General features: G+C 48.8%; 1 long non-coding RNA gene across 1 annotated transcript; it reads right to left on the bottom strand.

The window, feature by feature from the left end:
* Positions 1 to 11,565: 11,565 nt before the first annotated feature.
* Positions 11,566 to 14,598, bottom strand: LOC113912913. Its single transcript, XR_003517032.1, has 3 exons — positions 14,352 to 14,598; positions 12,763 to 13,034; positions 11,566 to 12,273 (listed from the first exon to the last, which is right to left on the bottom strand). It is a non-coding gene; the product is annotated as an uncharacterized LOC113912913 (long non-coding RNA).
* Between the last annotated feature and the right edge of the window lie 282 nt (positions 14,599 to 14,880).

Raw genomic sequence — 14,880 nt, 5'->3', positions numbered from 1 at the left:
GTCTCCCGGGGCCTTGATGTTGACCACAATTAATTATGGCTCTTTCCCCCAGGGAATCCACTCCAGAAGGGGGAAAAAAAACGAGGCTTTCAGGTTGCATTCTGTTTACTGGGAGGTTTTCCTCCTTCATTTCCCTCCACGGTTGGTTGCCTCCTGAGAACTCCGTGTGGATCTTTGTGTGCAAAATTCTAATTACCGCTTCCGGGATGGGCAGGCCTCTTTTTCTTCTTGTGTTTTATTTCTTGGTTATCTTTCATTAAAGCCCAGAAAAATGCCAGGGCTGCTGAAGGGGGCGTCTAGAGCGCAGGGTGACTTTTAAGGGCAAAGTTGCGTCTGCACGGGGAGGGGGAGAGCAGAGCACGTGTGGGAGCCCCAGCGCAGCCGACTCTGGACGGGCTTCCTGGCAGGTGCTCGGTGTTGAGGGTGGAGGAAAAACCTGGACTTGCTTTCCTGTGATGGGGGCTTGGACCCAGTGCAGGAGCCCTGGGCGAGGAGGAGCTCCCCAGAGGCTCAGCGTGGCTCCTTGCTGGGAGAATTAGCATGACCCTAACTATACCTTTTTTTTTTTTCAAAAATCTTAAAAATATATTATTTTTAAGTAATTTCTACACCCAATGTCAGGCTTGAACGCACAACCCTGAGATCAAGAGTCGCGTGCTCCACCGACTGAGCCAGCCGGGTGTCTCCCAACGACACCTTTTTAAAAGCGAGGCGGTGAGCCTTCTCCTCTGACTCTGCTCCCCAAGCAAGAGCTTGGGAACCTTCTCCCCTCTAGACCCACTGCTTCCGTTCCTGCGAGCAAGAGTGTGGACGAATTTGGAGATTCCGTGTTGTGCAGCATACTTCCTCAGGGATGTGCCTCTGGGGCAACCAAAGCCGATCCCCAGTCTTGACACCCTTCCGAGAAGCCTTGAAAGCAACATCTTATTTTTTAAGGGACTCACAACAGGATATGAAAGCTCCATGTCCGGCAATAAAGAAGCCTGTTTAAATCGGCCAAATTCGTTCACCGTTCGTGACCGTTCTTTTTCCTCATCCGTTTAAGTCTCACTGGAATTGTAACTGAAAGGAGCCTCAGAAAATAACCCACAGCGCACTTATTCAAACGGACATTCGTGTTAGGTGCGCGTTTCCCCCAGGTCCCTTCTGGGGCTCCCCCTTCATGCCGTTCCCCCTCCCAGCACACCTGTGCTACCAAGACTTCTCGTAGAGGCGGGAATCTTCTAACTGGGTTTCCTCTCACCCCCTCCCGGCCCCTCAAATCCATTCTCTGCACCATAGCCAGTGGGATCCTCTTCAGTGGGAATGTCCTCACATATACCCATTCCTACCTCCTCCTCTGCCCACACACGCACAGTCTTTCCACCAAAGCCAGGCCCCCTCCAGCCGGGACGCCCCTCCAGCCTTTCACGCCAGGCTCACCTGCTCTCCCCGCCGCCTGCACTGGCCTTCCCTCCCAGCTCCTTTCCCTCTGCCCCCAGCATGCTCCCCCGGCTTCACCTGGCTGGTTCCTCTTCGCCTTGCAGGGGTCTGGGGCACACCACGCACTCTCTCAGGGAAGCCTGCTCTGAGTCTGCAAAACTGGGTCAAACCATTCTACTTTACATTCTTGGGCCGCCAGGCAGATTTCTCCTGGAGCTCTTGATCACGCTGTCTTCTGTGATAACAGGACCTCGTAGAGCTGCGTTTGGCCCAAGGTCTTCTTACCCACCTTCTCGAAAAGACGTGGTTCGTGTTTGCTCCCCCGCCGGAGCTGTGACCTCTAGGGATGGGCCGGGTCTGCTCTCCCCGCTGTTACAGTCCCTGTTTTTGTCACGGGGCAGGCATTGCAGGCTTGTGTTGAATGTACGAATGGATGAGTTTATGACCATGCTGGTCTCTGTACTAAGCACTAGAGTAGAAGGATGGAGAAGACATGATCGCCGCCGTCAAGAAGATTAACAATTAAAGTGTGTTTTGACAGATAATGTGTACAAGATGGGACTGTATCCCAGACAAGCGTGGAGACTCTGGGGAGGAGGAAAGAGAGCAATCTTCCTGTTGGTGGCCTCCTTTGAGTTCAGCAGGGAGGACTGACCAGTGCTATGCTGACCATATCTATTTGTTGGTTTACGTGGATAGCTTCTCTTCCTGCTTTTCCTGGTAGCAACTCAGTTTTCATTCCTAGTCTATGTAGTTACAGTGAGGCAGACCCAGGGTCCCACATGGATTGTGCAGGCGTCACTCTCATCTGTAGAGGGCGGACCTACTTCCCTGGGTGGCTGTGGGGAATAAATTAGGTGAATTCTGCAATGGGCTCAGCAGGGGTCTGGGGCCCCTTATCATCTATTAGCGTCGAAAGCCAGTGGTCCTAGGACAGGTGGTGGTGGTAGACTTAGTAGCAGTAGTAAGAGTATCTTTGTACCCCTGGTGCTTAGCTCACTGAAGAAACTCTGGTTTAGCAGCAATGTCCGCAACGGCCAAACTGTGGAAAGAGCCGAGATGCCCTTCAACAGATGGATGGATAAAGAAGATGTGGTCCATATATACAATGGAATATGACTCAGCCGTCAGAAAGGATGAATACCCAACTTTTACATCAACATGGATGGGACTGGAGGAGATTATGCTAAATGAAATAAGTCAAGCAGAGAAAGTCAATTATCATATGGTTTCACTTATTTGTGGAACATAAGGTATAGCATGGAGGACATTAGGAGAAGGCAGGGAAGAATTGGGGGGGGAATCGGAGGAAGAGATGAACCATGAGAGACTATGGGCTCTGAGAAACAAACAGGGTTTTAGAGGGGAGGGGGGGAGGGGGGAGGGGGATGGGTTAGCCTGCTGATGGGTATTAAGGCGGGCACGTACTGCATGGAGCACTGGGTGTTATATGAAAGCAATGGATTGTGGATCACCACATCAAAAACTAATGATGTAGGGCGCCTGGGTGGCTCAGTCGGTTAAGCGTCTGCCTTCGGCTCAGGTCATGATCCCAGGGTCCTGGGATCGAGTCCCGCATCGGGCTCCTTGCTGAGCAAGGAGTCTGCTTCTCCCTCTGCCTGCCTCTGTCTCTTTCTCTCTCTGATAAATAAATAAAATCTTAAAAAAAAAAAAAAAAAACTAATGATGTATTGTATGGTGACTAACATAACATAATAAAATTAAACAAAAATTGAGCGAAAAAAAAAGAGAGAGCATTATGGAGGTCATTTAAGTTAAAATGCCTTACGAAAGTGTCCCAAATAGTTTGTATTATTTTCTTGGTGATTATTGAAAGGAACCAGATGCTGGGTGAAAAAAAACCTGCAACATAGATTCAGGTTTTTGGAGGGGTGTTTGTGTGTGCGTGCGCATGCGTGCGGGCACATGTGTGCTGGGAATAGTGAGTCTTGCCCTGCGGTGGGTGCTTACCTCCAATTTTCATATATTATTCTGGGTGGGAGCTAAGTGTTTCCTGACATGGGGAGGAAATGGTGAGCCGAAAGCATGTGTGATCATGGTCCAGTCACCCCAGTAAAGGATGCACATTTGTATGAGCTTTCGGGGATGGTCACAAAGGACTGCAATTTGAGTCTGATGAACTCCAGGCAGGACAATGTGGTGCAGAGGAATAGTGAGAAAGGAAGGGCTGGAGGGGAGTGAGACACAGGGGAGAGGGATTTGGGGATTCATGGAGTAAGATATTTTAAAAGGCACAGTAAGTGCATTACTGGTGAGAGATGGATTCTGCCGGAGGAAGTTTCTCAGCACAGGCTCAGGGATGGAGAGAGGACAAACCCGCAAGGATGTGTGATCACCTGGATCCCAGCAAGACAGGGCAACGTCGATATGTGACCCACCCTGGGAGAAGCCTTCGTCCTCTGCCAGGGTCCTGCAGGTCCTGGGGAGTCCCCAGGCGAGGGAGGCTGGAGGGTGCCATGGGGGGGTGGTCCCTGTTTTATCCAAAAGCAGGACAGACACCCTCTGGTTTCTGCTTCTGTCTCCCGTGTGTGTGCCAGAGTAGGAAAACCCTTTATCCTTTCTCCCCATCCCTCATTTTCTCCTGTGGAGCCACCTGACTGTGCTCCTTCATATCAGAAGGAGATAAAACCATTCCTGGACAAACCACGGGCAGAAGCGTGTCTCTGTCGGTCCCCAAATCCAGATAAACATCTGAGCCTCCTGGAGCAAAATCGTACTGGCGATGCTCTGGGGCATCATCTATCATCACATCTAACTTCATAAACCCGAGACCATTATCTTTCCGGTCCAGGCTTCCTGTAATGTCTGCGCAATGATTTTTGTTCCTGCATGGCACTGGAGAGAGAGACTTTTGAGCGGGTATTATTAAAAGGCTTTTAATCCATGAAAGCCTAACCAGCTCAAATGGGTTGAAAGCACCATCCTTTCTTTATCGAGGATGCACGAGGCATCTTTATCTGATATCCACCATTTGCTGTAATATTTTGTATCAAAACTAATGAATCAAAATGTGTTTTTTAAGATCCGTTTTTGCCAATAGCTCTAGACATTCATAACGTCTTTTATCGCTTCCCCCTCCTTTGAGAACCGCTTGTGTTACCTCCAAAGTCCCTCCAGCATCAGAGCTCAATTCCCTTCTTTTTCCCTCCACCTGTAAGAGTACCTGTAGCATCATTCTGGGGAAGGGTTTAGGGGTTTGTGGGAAACAGGTTCTGAGTTCCAGTGTTTGGAAGAAGCCGCTCCAAGGGAAGCTGCCTTTTCACATAGTACATTTTTTTTTTTTAAATCCATTTGTGTCTGGAAAAATGATATCAAACAATTTTGCACCCATTTTTATTTTCAGGAGAAACCCCTGAAAATGGGTTGATCTCACTCTTGGCTCACTGGCTTCCCAGGAAAGGGGTCCTCTGCATGTCATCTGAGATAAGGGCCTAATAAGAAGGAGAAGAGTGACAGCAGATGCTTGTTGGCCGGTTGGCCTTGTGCCGACAGTTTGCAAATGTTTCCTGATCTCTCTGATTTGTGGCTCATTCTGCTGAGATGATGAGCCAGACCCAGAGCAGAGGGCTGCTCCCACCTTCTGAGCGAGGTTACAGGTGAGGTGGGTGGTGGTCCAGCACCGCGAGCCCAGCGCTCCAGGCCCTTCCTTGACGGCCAAGGACATGTCATAGATCAGATTTAGTAACTGAGGTCTCCAAGGGAGGCATTTTTGTGCGAGTGTGAGTCCTCCAGAAAGCACATGCCCAAAGGGTTTCCATGAAGTGGGTTTAATGGGGGACAGGCCCTCAAGGTGCGAGGAGGCAGGGAATGGCTGTGGTCTGCGGGGCCCATCTGAGTCCGGGAAAGCCGGTGGGGACGGGAGAGTGGGCCAGGCAGAGCCTCCAGCTACACCGCGGTCCTGGGGAAGGTCTCGGCCAGGCCATCAGAATGGCTCTGAGCCCAGGACGCCCATCAGAGGAAGCCCCTGCCAGGCAGGAATGGACAGCCCAGCCCCGGGTCGCGCTCCGCAGGGACGGGGGGGCCGTCTGGGGGAGGCAGGGCCTCAGATGAAGGCCACAGCGGGGTCCCAGGGGCCACAGGGGGAGCATGCCTGCAGCTCTGTCCCACACGGCAGCGTCCTCAGTGGGGAGATATGAGTAGGGCATCTTGCGGGGCCACTAAATATATGGTCATGATTGGTCACAAAAGGTGGTGTTATCATTCAACAGTTATGTGACTTATGAGTCACTTTTCAAGGAGCCATGTCTCATAAATCCGTAGATTCCAGATAAACTTACCATATGCGCTGCTAGACAGACCAGGTATGTCATGCTAATAGATAAGATTTCTTGCCAGATTTCCTGGTAAGATGGCCAGATTTAACAAACACAAACATAAGATGTCTAGCTAAGGTTTGGTTTCAGATAAACACTTTTTAAAAAAAGTATAGGTTTGTCCCATACAATATTTGGGACATACTTATACTAAAAAAAATGTTGGGGCGCCTGGCTGGCTCAGTTGGTAGAGCACGCGACTCTTGATCTCGGGCTTGTGAGTTCGAGCCCCACGATGGGTGTAGAGATGACTTAAAAATAAAATCTTTTAAAAATGGTGTTCACTCCCAAATCAAACATACCCAGGCACCTTGTTCAATCTGACAATACATCCTGTTTTCACCTGGCAACACTCTCCTCTAACAGGAGGCCTTGTGAGCTCCTCTCTCCACATTATCTGTGCTCCTCCCGCCCGCCCCTAACACACGGAGACTGGGGACTCTCTGCGGCCACAGCACGCGCAGGGAGAGCGCTGAGTGTGGGAGGGGGCTCTCTGGGAAGCAATAAAGCAGGACACCCCAGGAGCGGCCGCCACGGGAGGCCACGTCTCATTGGCTCGTGCTGAAGGTCTGCCATGCCCTTGGGCTCCCTTTCCACTATTATCTCTGAGCAAAATTTATATTTTGCTTTGATTTCATGCTCTTCGCCTTCGTCCTCTCTTTGCAGGAAGAGCCCTTAGCAACCTGACACGAACAGAAAATGCACCATCAGTTCTGTGGGGAGGCCTGTGGCCATCCATTGCAAGAGTCCGAACCTTCCCGAGGGGCCAGGTGCTGTTGGAAGGCGGCCTATGAGGGTTAGGGTACTGCCGTTACACCTGGCACAAATCCCTCCTCAGTCCGACTCAGAAATGAAAAGGAACAGCAGAGTGGCTTCTGGGTGGGTTTTGACTGGAGACTTAATTTCTCTCTGAAACTCTGAGCTGCATTTCTCTTAACTTGATCCTCCTGCTGTTACCTTCATCTTTGGAGTTGCTGTTTCCCGGGGCGCCAGACCGCGGCAGGGAAAAGGGGGAGCCGGGGCTTCTTCCCAGACCGTCTGCATTCAGAACCTCAGCTCAAAACCCGCAGGCTGGACCCCGGCTTCGTCCTCCGTGCAGTGCCCATCAAGAGCCACTGCCCTCCACAGAGAAGGTATTCGAACAATCTCTCCTGGAGACGGGAGCAGAGAAACACTTTGGCTTGCAGTTATAGGAAAAAATATATTGGAGACTCATGCATATTTATATTAAATCACATAAAAGAGTAAATGTCAGATCAATTTTTCCCTTGTTGGCATAATACACAATAAAATAAATGGCCCATAAAGGAGAAAGAAAGGGTTTCTTTAACAAGAGAAGGTTTAAATATGCAAACATTTTGGTAGCCTACAGGGCAGGTAATAAAAAGGGTTTGATGCACTTTCTTCATCGAGGGTTTACAAGGTTTTATAAGAATTTTTGTTAGTGCTTCTATTTAATTTTTATTCTATTACCTTCTGTGACCAGATTGTCTGGTCATCCCCATTATATTAATATTAACGTGCTTATAAATATTAGAAGGTGTTGTGATTAAGAACGAGCACCAGGAACTTTTGAATCTCTTAATGACTGGAAGTTGGAGATAATGGAATTATCCTTTTGATAATTTCTGCCGTTTTTTATTATTTAAAAAATTTTACAGGTAGAAGCTGAATTTCACATTGAAGCCATATTGCTTCTGCAGGGACTATCTCTATCTATTATTCAGGGCTGCCCTGTATCCGTTAAATTAATGCTAGCTTCAGCAACAGATAACCTCCAAATCTTAGTGGCTTGGCCCAATAGATGCGTAGGTTAGTGAAGTTTGCTTCTCACGCAAGTCAAGGGCAATCAGCCAGGGGTCAGGGGAAGGCAGAGGCCCCTATTCAGGGACACAGGCTCCTTCCATCTGGAGGCCCCTAAGGGTGGAGTCCTCTGCTAGCCTCGGCCGGTAGATGGATGAAGAGAGCCAGTGTCCCTGTAGGTTTCACGGGGTCATCTTGCTGACCCTGTGGCAGAATCTGCTAGAGCTCACCCGTATCTGTCTGCCCCTTCTTTCTGGGCGCACTACTCTCCTCCCTTGCAATCCGCTGGGACCGTGAGACTATTTCCTACACAAGAAGTGAGAGCAGAAGTGGTACGTGTCACCTCCAGAGGATGCAGCCTGAGCAGACCTGCCTTAGCCATGGTTTTCCCCTTCTTTCTTCCCCTAGCTTGGCTGTGAAGAAGGACGAGGTTTAAGTGGATAGCTGAGCAACAAGATGGTGGGAGCTTGGATCTTGGAATGATCCACAGAAGACAAGCGCCCCACGTTGCACCTTAGCAGATGGCTTCCTCTCTAAGTTTAAAAGCCCGCAGGTGCAGGGGAATTTTGCCCCAGGTGGGCCATGCCTCAATTCCCACCCTTCACTGATTTAGACACAGTTTGGCACTGAGTGTTGCTGTTGGGGTTGTCTACTTGGCCTACGGAAGGACATACATTTTGGACTCTTAGGACCTGAACTGTGCCCCCCGCCAAGATATGAAGTCCTAACCCCTAGTGCCTCAGAATGTGACTGTATTAGAGTTCTCCAGAGACATAATATAAATACTGATGTAATTATAAATATGTACTTACGTACATTAGCTCTTGTGACCATGGAGGCTGAGAAGTCCCTCTGTCTGCTGTCTACAAGCTGGAGGAACGGGAAAGCTGGTCGAGTACTCAAGTCTGAGTCCCAAGGCTGAGAAGCAGGGACCGGATAGCCAAGGTTAAGAGAAGAAGGATGTCCCAGATAAAGCAAATTCACCTTTTCGTTCCATTTGGGGCCACAACAGACCAGATGGTGCCCACCTGCATGGGTAAGGGCATCTTCTTAGTGCACCGATTCAAATGCTCATCTCTTCCCGAGACACCTGCATGGATGCACCAGAAATCATGTCTCCTGTCACCTGGGTCCCCCTTCGCCCAGCCAAGGTGACACAAATGGACCCTCACAGTGACCTCATCTGGACGTAGGGTTGTTGGGCAGGTAGCTAGTTAAGATGAGGTCACACGGAAGCAGGGTGGGCCCCGGCTCCCAGGTGACTACTCCCTTAAAAGAAGTCTGCCCTGTGAGGGCAGCAACATGGGAGCAGAAGTCAAGGGGGGACAAAGGCAGGGACCCGTGTCCTGCAGCCGGAGGCCCGAGCTGCCCCAAATTGCTGGGAAATTCCGGAAGCTAGAAAGGGGCGAGGAAAGGGTTCCCCTACAGGTTTCAGAAGGAGCGAGCCCCGCCAGCACCTGGATTGAGGGCTTCTGGCTTCCAGGACTGTGGTCCCATCCGGTGGCCCCATCGAAACCAACACAGAATTCTTTCAGCTGGTGCCAGAGATTGTGTGAGGGCAGAAGTACAATCGGACCCTACACAGGCTGGTCCCCCAAGGGGTTCCCTTCAGCAAGCCAGCCTCATCATAAATTCAGAATCCCAATAGGAGCCGACATCGAGGACTCCAAAAATGTCACGTAAAAATCTGAATCTTTGGGACACCTGGGTGGCTCAGTCGGTTAAGTGTCTGCCTTTGGCTCAGGTCATGATCCCGGGGTCTTGGGATCGAGTCCCGCATCGGGCTCCCTGCTCAGTGGGGAGCCTGCTTCTCCCTCGCCTGCTGCTCCCCCCACCTTGTGCTCTCTCTCTGACAAATAAATAAAATCTTAAAAAAAAATCTGAGTCTTTGGTATTTCTTGAAAAATCTGGCGAAGGGTGAGAGCCATCTCAACCCGGTACAGAAATTACCTGCATCTAAGCAGGAGCTGCTTAACATGGGGAAGTGATGACCTAATACACTTATAAACAGCGCCTGACCTCCTTTCCAGATCGGGTTATCTGAGTATCAGCCTCTTCAAAAGCAAAGGACGCCTCACGTTCCAGATGGCAAAACCTAAGTTTTGTCTTCGTGGGGTCCTACGGCCGCTGGTTTACTTTTTGCTGTGTGACCAGAAGGAAACAACGTTCCAGGACCATGAAAGAACCTTTTCCTTAACATAATTATCCATAACATTTCAGCAGCTGGTTTTTCCTCTGCAGGTATGGGAGGTTTCAGGCTCTAGATCGAGCTGTTTATTTGGTTTTGGTTTGTGTGTTCCTGCTTATGCTGTACTTGCCTGTTTCTCAGGAAAAGGGACCTCTGGAAGCTTCACTCATGTGGCTTTTCTAGATCTCCAAAGCCCAGTAAAGGCCAGTTTTCAGATGGAAGTTGGAGCCATCGTCCTGGTCTTCTGGGTTTATCTGGGGCGAGTTATCAATCTCCTCCAGCTGGGTCCCAAATGAGGTTGCAGGCATGTCATCTAATTCAGTATTAACTGCTTTAGGAATGGTTTTTCTAGTGTATCAGTTTAGAACAGGTTTGTTTGTCAAAGTCCACTGGTCTGTGTAACTCACCATCCAACCAAAATTACTGAAATTACTTTCTTTCAAAATAGTACCATTTTTAAAGGTGGTTACTTAGTCAGAAATCACCCACAGGAAAGACACATAAGCCAAATAGAGCATTTTATTTCGTGGGTAATACCCTGTGGGACACACCACCACAATTCCTTTGTGGAGACTATGAGATCACCAAGTTATACCCTTCCTATTTGTCAGGAAGCTTCCCCCCTCCTGCCCTCCCTCGGCGTCTACTGTGTTCTAGATGTTATTCTACAGAGTAGGAAGACCAAGATTAGCCATACTCGGTCTTAAATTTATGAAATTTATCAGTTTGGCCTCTTGTACAAATAACAGAAAATCCAATTTAAATAGGCTTAAACAAACAAAAAAGTTACATTTTATGTAGCCAAGTAAGTATTCAGGGATCGGTGGGGCTGCAGGTCCAGCTGGATCCAGGAACTCATCAGAATACAGTTCCTCTTAAACTCATTTCTTACTTTCTTCTGTGTGTGTTCTATTGTCAGAAAGGATCTTTCCTCATGGAGGCAGCACGGACTGCCTGCAGCCTGGGAGGCAGGGAGGATCTTGGCATTGAGCTGATGGCTTCCGTCCACAGAATGGACATAGCATGTCATTGCAAAGCAGCTGGGGGATGTGATGTCCAGTCACCACCGCATTATCTGTGGACAGTGGGTGGGGTGGCATTGCTAATGGGGTAACAACTGATGATAGATCCAGGCAAGTTCTCCGGCTGATGACTGTGCTTCATAAATGCATCAGGTCACCGTTTCAGGGTTGTAGAATGATGTCATTCGGGAAATAAGAAGTCGGTGCACCCTACTCACCAAACGGATGGACCTCAGCATGCACAGGCAGACATCCCACCAAACCTCCCGTGGCCATCCCTGTGCAAAGCTCCGGCTGCGGGTTGGCTTCTGCATCGTTCACGTGATCATTGACTTCAGGGCTGTGTCTAAAAAGGCCCTTGTGCAGATACTCTTTGCTTCCTCTGAGACACGTGCTCCCAGGTGTGGCTTTTAATAAGCTGTGAAAAGCTTTACACTGTTTGTATGACTGTTTTTATAGTAGCTTTTCCAGAGCGTTTTCCAGCATGGGAGGAGACCATTCCCCTTCGTCTGCCATTTGAATCATTTCTGATCATGTTTTTTAAAGTTCAGCTGTTTTAGAATATTGCGTCCCCAAACCACTTCGAAGCATCTTGTTTGTCCAAATTATGATACACTTCTTTGAGAACTGACCTGAATCCTTCCCTTTCTGGGCAATTCATCTCGTATCGCGATGGGACAACGTGGTGTTTTCGCATTTGCACCCGATGTGTGGTTGGGTTTTCGGTCACTCTGTCCTGCTGTCTGCAGATGCCTTAGAGCTCCCTGGGTGGTGATCCTTACCTTGCATTCGCTCACGTTACCCACCTGAGCAGAGCAGCAGGTAACAGGAAGACCACGGCCTACGCAGTGGGGTCTTATGCCACGCCTGGCTCAGGGGGTCATACAGATGGTTTGCCACTCTGTTCTGGAAGACGCTTTTCAGACCGTGGTTTGTTTTGGTCGGGTCAGGTGCTTCCATTGGGTTTGAAGATTCCCCAGATGTCCCCTAGTTCCTCCCCCCACCACCCCAAATCTTTGTCCTTCTGAAAATGTGGAGTGACCATCTCAAAAAAGCACTATTATCAAAGGCCTCTGATTATATGTTTCCACCAAAGGATTCTGCTTTTTGTCTTTTCCTATCGGAATTTCATTTCTAGAGACTGGAAAGATCAAAACCCGCCTCAGAGTGGCAGGGCTTTTATTTATTTATTTATTTAGAATAGAATGTCAGGGCTTTTTAAAAAAAATATGTTCCCTGACTCGTAAATTCCAAGTTTTCAAAACTGGCATTTATGAAAGGAAGTGAATACGATTTTGTGTCAGGCGTTTGGACATGACGCATGTCCTTGGTGGTTTGATTCCTCGCACCTCGGCTCTCGAAGGGAAATAAAAACGATGCAGTCAGGAATTGCTTGAAGTATTTTCCCCCTGCACCTCACTTTTCTATCAGTCGAGACTTGTGACGATGGAGAAGGGCATGGAGTTAGGTGGGAAGAAGTACTCGGGACCTGCAGATGCCCCTGCTAGAAAGCAGAAGACAGTGCTGCTGAGTAGAATGATCGGATTTACCAGATTAAAGTGCAAGGCCCCAGTTACATTTACACCTGAGATAAACAATCACTTTGATAAAAGGATATCCATAGCAAGATGTGGGACGTACTTATTCTAAAACCTCATCATGTGTGTGACATTCAGGCTGAGTTGCTGGCCCCCTGTCACCCAGCAGCCCTGGCTATGAGGGGGTGACAGCGAGGACAACGTAAGGGAAAGAAAGACAAGAATGAGCTGGCATCCTTCACATCTACAGGGACTCACCAGATGGTGCAAGGAGCACAAAATAGCTTTGTGAGAAGTGAGAATAAGGGGACTATGAAAAAAATAGGGACACGGAAAATAAAGGAATTAATGTCTCGGGGTGGTGGTGGCATTTTCATCCCTGCCTCACTCACCCTTTCTTCCTTGGGATTGTCTCAGAGAGCCTGAGGTTCATGCACGTACACAGGGCTGCCTACCTTGCCTGGGATACGAGCTGGCGGGTGGCAAGGTACAGAAGGAGGAGGTGTGTTCAGACTCAGGGCTGGGGCTCGGGCTCGTCCTTGCTGCTGCTGGCCGTGTGCCCTAACTTGTTGGACCTCAGTTGTCATGCTTGGACATGGCAGCCAGAACCCTTGTCTTGCCTCCTTTCTGGCAGCGTTGTAGAAATTAGGCAGCATGATGGATGGGATGAAAGACTGTTTCTGTCTTTTACACCGTAAGTTCTAGAGGATCGGAGACTAGATCTGTCCTGTTTGATGTGGGACACAAAGGCAGAAGAGAAAAAATTTAAATTTCCTTTCTACCTACAGCCCATCGATGAGTCCTTGAAACAGGCAGAGTGACCTTCCTCTAGGGACTAAGCTGCCTCGGTGCTGATAATTCGCTAAGGGCAAAAAGCAATCTTAGCCCAAACCCCAGGATCCTGTAAGTCTACCATGTAAAAATTCCTTTGTAAACTTCCTTTATCTGTAACCGCCAAGATACGTGTTGGCAAGCATCCCCCAAGCATATGACCCACGGATACACAACTGGAGGGTCTCACGACTCAGATTTTATTAGACGGTAACAAATGACTTTTTCCCAACAACAGCTAGCCCCCTCAAGGTCCTGGAAACCTTGCTTCCAAAATTCCTTAAAGACTTATGCTCTCCCTAACCCCCCCCCTCCCAACTTGAAAGTATGTAATGGGCCACTCCTCAACCATCAGTCTTGCACAAACTGAAGGAATTTTAACCCCTTTTTGCTGTTGATGATCACACTGGCATTTCTTGTATACATGTAAACATTCCTACACCTCGATTTAGCTCAAAGCATGAAAAGGACTGGCATGTAATTCATTACCATTAGTCCTGGGACGACACCACCGTGAGTGAGTCGGTTGTTCGCGAGGGCTGAACATTTCCTTTCTTTTAATAAAAAAGTGACAAATTCGAGCCTCGTCAAAGCCTGAAGCCCGAAATTAAGCCTTTAATTTTCGATCTTCTAGCCTTTCCAGCATGCTTGTTCCCTGCTGCAAACAACCTGGGCACAGAGGGAGAGTTGGAGGACCAACAGGGACCATAAACCCCACTAGGGCTGCACATCTACGCTGAATGCCTGAGCTGGAAAAATATATATGACTTTGTTCAGTAGACTCTGTCATGAAGAATAAACCCCAGAACACGTGCACTTTTCCCTTCTCCATACTGGGGTCATTTCACTGTGCATCGGCTTTTTTATCTCCATTTTTAAAAAATTCCAATGTACTCACTTTAAAACGTGTTCACAGACTTTCTCCCATCACAAAGGAAACTACTCCTTCATTGCAAACGATTTTAATCTCTCGGGGCTTTACGTTCTGTTTCCCGGCACCCGTGCCAGGTGCAGGCAATTGTTGGGACTGGACCCACGTCCTGGAATCATCTGTACTTCTCGGGCTATCTCGTATACCTGCGGTGGCTGCACTCAGGCTAGGGGTCAGACCACGTCAGCTCTGCGCACCGTAACTTTTAACATGTAGAAGCGTGATCAAGTCACGGTTGTCTGTGATGTCCCTGGCGTCCTCCATCCGTGTCACTTGACTTACCCTTGTTATTCGGCTCCTGGCTTTTGTTGCCTCCTTTCCTGTCTGGATACAAAGAATCATTATCTGGAACTAGGCGATTATGCCCGCCTCCTCGTGGAACATCTCGCCTTCATTTTTTACCTGCCCCAGTTCGCCTTATACTTGCCAGCAAATTAATTTCCCATCCTATGAGTGATAATATCCAGTTCCAGGATGTTTGCATCATCCCGTCCTGAAACTCCATGCCCATTAGACAATAACTCCCCAGGTGTTGAGACCCACATCTGACTGAGATGGAGAGGTGTTGCTGTAACCCCTGGGAATGAGTCACAATGGACTGTGAGTCACAGATGTTGGGATGAAAACTCTTTAAATTATCTGCTCCTTGGACACGGTGTGCTGGCTCCCAAATGGCACCCGGTGGTCGCCTTGAATCACCTGACGTCTGAGAATTAACACATGTTGGGTGCTTAGCATTTGGGTCCTATTTACCCCAGGCCCTCCTCATATTTCATGTATCTCCCATGCCCTGATGAGGGGGGAAGGAGAG

The sequence above is a fragment of the Zalophus californianus genome, chromosome 14, assembly GCF_009762305.2.
Source record: "Zalophus californianus isolate mZalCal1 chromosome 14, mZalCal1.pri.v2, whole genome shotgun sequence".
Lineage (NCBI taxonomy): Eukaryota > Metazoa > Chordata > Mammalia > Carnivora > Otariidae > Zalophus > Zalophus californianus.
This window is presented reverse-complemented; position numbering and strand designations above follow the sequence as displayed.